Below are 3,386 nucleotides of genomic sequence, written 5' to 3'. Positions count from 1 at the left end.
GGTTCAATTTATGAATGATCGTGTCACAACACAAATCAGTAAATGTTCTAACCTCTTACCAGTAATCACAGTACTCAGTGCTCCAAATAAGATTTGGAAGTGGGAGTATTTTACTCCCTATTTTTTTAAAGTTGGAAGCAAAATTATTTCGTAGGGAGTAAAAACGTAAATCCAATTCCCAATGAGAGTATTTTATAAGCGAGTAAATATATGTTTTAAGTGAAAAACAGAAATGTTTTTGTTAAATGTATTTCTTTGCACCTAGTAATTCATGCACATTAAAAGATAGAGGTTTGCTTCTTCCAATCAGGCAGTTACAATAGTTGTTTCTTCCTGTGGTGCTACCTACACTACTGGTCCAACCAATCCATGGAGCTGAGAAGGTGAATGTGTGTTTAAAGAGGAGACAGAGCTATAGTGTAGATGCCACACATATAAAGAGCTCCCATTGGGAGAGCCACAAAAGGACCAGTCGTGGTTAAAATGATAAACATCAGATTTAATAGAATTATGACCTAAAAAGTGATTAAATAGTGTGGTCCACAGTACATACAATTCATAAACATTTAAACATATATCAAACAGTCGTTACGTGATAAGCTAGAATTAGCTAATTGACAGTGTATCAAAAACAGGGATACACTCAACATCAAGAGGTACGCTTTACAGAAAGTGCAACGTACTCTACAGTAATTAGAATCAGTATGTCAAAAAACTTAATAACTCTGGTGCCAGTACAGAGTATTAGCTCGACATGTTTCAGTTCCTACAGTTATTATGGAACATTCATCAGGAGATATACAGGTGACCACGTAACCAAGACAACATTTAAAAACGAAATGATGACATTTGAAGTATTCGTAGCATCTGCAAAGTAAAGAACAAAAAAAAAAGCGCAAAACATGAGCTTCAAATTAGCCATTATTGTTGCATGTTCAAAATACATGAACCAAGGCATCTAAATAGAGGGAAATAAATACCTCCACTGATGCCTGTGGGTGCTCTCTACTCGAAAGGTAGTAGGCGGTGTAGAACTGAGGGTCGTCTCTACCTAGGATATAGAAAAAACATCCAAATGAGCGCTGAGTAGTAGCTCACTAAAAAAGCAGGATATGTGCTTAGGCTTAGCAAATAGCGAAACTAGTATCGCATAAAAAACATATGAAAAGGTGTCCGGGTGAGAGAAACCCAGTGCTGAGAGACAAAACGAATTATCCACAGTGTGCCCCATATAATTCCGGAGGTTGAGAAGAAGTCGGTGACTAGAACCTAAAGAGGTAGTTCAAGGTATAGTCTCTAATCTCGTGTGTTTATAGGAGACAGAAGGCGGCTAGTAACACTCAAAAGTAAACAACTACCCCACAGGCAATACCTTCAAGTTGGCAGTAAGAGTGTCAGTCGTGACCAAATCCGACAGCCCCAGGATATAATCCTGCCGCCAGCGCTAGTGCTGTGTGGATAGTACGGAGAGTGCCGTCTGTTATGCGGGCAGCAGTGCAGCAGGACTGGGCGACCGATGTGCGAGTGGTAGTCAGGGAAATACAGTAGTCCTACAACTATGTTGGAAGAGAAAAGAGATGTAGAGCAATGTGGTTAGTCATGGCAGCCATCATGGAATGGCTCAGACCGGACAAGGAATTAGTACACTAGGTAGCACACAGTCTACAAAAAACGATGGTAAGGGATCAAGTGAGTGTAAACGATTATATGTTGTACCATTCAATAGATTTGTTAAGACCCCTGATGTCACTCTGCAGAGTAAATATCATCTTTTGTTCCATATAAAGCAATTTTTTCTCCCGGGTGGCATAGTTAGATCCTTTAAGTGATAACAATATTGTCACTTAAGGTGAAAGCAGGGGCACAATATTCTACATGTGTTTTTCCTATATTTTGTTGGCAGTATTTTTAGGACTAGGGGTAATGAAGATTGCCAGTGAATAATTAGAGCATTACTCCATCCCTCTTTGTTGTTCCAGTTCTTATTTCTGAAGACTTCCAGAGATTAATGGCAGCCCTGCTCACTCAACAAATGACTCTGATTATAGAACACATCAGTTTTTAAAGAAACCTTCTGAATTAAAGCTGTAAAGGCTTATACAGGCCCTCTACCAAAGCAATTGTCCACTGGGAAATGTAGTCGGTATTGATGCATGACAGCAAAAGCAATGTCCCAAGTGGATGCTCAGCATATTGACTGAAGGTCGATCCCTCTTGCCTCAATGCGGGATGCAAGGAAAGAAGAGGGACTTCATAGCTCTCACCTCACACGCTTTTGGCGGATGTCACACGCCTTGTAAAGGGCTGACTCACCCGCCAAGCCTCCTGCACGCCCATTCATCCCAATGGGCGTCTCACCCGCCAAAAACAAAATCGGGTGATTTCACCCGCCCTTGCGACACAAATGGTTGAGAGCTCTGGGACTTGGGTGTACTGTTATTATTGACCACAGTAGACGATGGCTCAATCATACTGATTGTTCTTTGAGAGTTACTTACAGTTCACTTTTTTGCTGAGAATTGTAAGGTCTCATGAGCCGTTTTCCTTACTTTCTGGACTTCCGTCCATCTGCTCCCCCATCCTTCACAATGAGGCCACATTTGATGTTTGTACAGACAAAATGGCACCCTTAGGTGCTTCTCTGATGTTGCCGTCAGAGACTGCCTAGAATTGTCCTATTGTTACACGAGCTCAGCCTATTTGAAATGGATAGAGGTACAGTACATCTGTTAAAAGCAAGAGTGTTTGACTAGCGGTTATCCTACAATATCTTGTCAGTATTATATCTTTGCTTTTAAAATACTGTGACAAAAATCTCCTACTAAAATGCTAGCACACAAATAAAATCTGCTTAAGGCACACTGTTGCAACGTGCGGGCTAAACACCCAGTTGGCTGAAAACATTGGCGTCCTGGTAGGTTAAGGCCGTGGGGTGGATAGTGGTGGGCAAATGTAAATACTGACTAGAGCGCACCATGATGATTCCTTATTAAGTCAATTCATAACCACTTGTTAACACTGACAAAGCACAGGCATCGCTTTAGTTTAACCTCCAGAGGCCCCATCACTCCCTCTACAACATTATCAGCATTGCCAGTAATGCATTCCTGCCTGACAATAATGCGGAATTCCAAGGAGAGAAAGATTCGGAAGTTTACTTTATGTCTGTGTTTAGTTTGGAAATTCAGGGACATAATGCAACTTAAGAATGTATGTTTAAAATATTTTTCAAACTTCTGGTTCTGATTTACATTAGTGTATTTATTTCTGTGAACGACATAGACAAGGAACATTGGCAGGCACATCATTGTACAGGTCTGTTTACTTCCTGGAGGCTGCAGGGTCAGCTCCATAAGATTGGAAAGGGGCCTGAGGAAAACAAGAAC

The 3,386-nt window shown here is 40.9% G+C and overlaps 1 long non-coding RNA gene across 1 annotated transcript; it reads right to left on the bottom strand.

The window, feature by feature from the left end:
- Nucleotides 1-478: 478 nt before the first annotated feature.
- LOC138515605 (uncharacterized) lies at nt 479-1,202 on the bottom strand. The gene is made up of 2 exons (XR_011282101.1): nt 981-1,202; nt 479-867 (listed from the first exon to the last, which is right to left on the bottom strand). It is a non-coding gene; the product is annotated as an uncharacterized lncRNA (long non-coding RNA).
- Nucleotides 1,203-3,386: the final 2,184 nt, after the last annotated feature.

The sequence above is a fragment of the Ambystoma mexicanum genome, chromosome 6q (genome assembly GCF_040938575.1).
Source record: "Ambystoma mexicanum isolate Mex_15411 chromosome 6q, UKY_AmexF1_1, whole genome shotgun sequence".
Classification (NCBI taxonomy): domain Eukaryota; kingdom Metazoa; phylum Chordata; class Amphibia; order Caudata; family Ambystomatidae; genus Ambystoma; species Ambystoma mexicanum.
The sequence above is the reverse complement of the archived record's forward strand: the minus strand, read 5'-3'. Positions and strand labels throughout refer to the sequence as shown.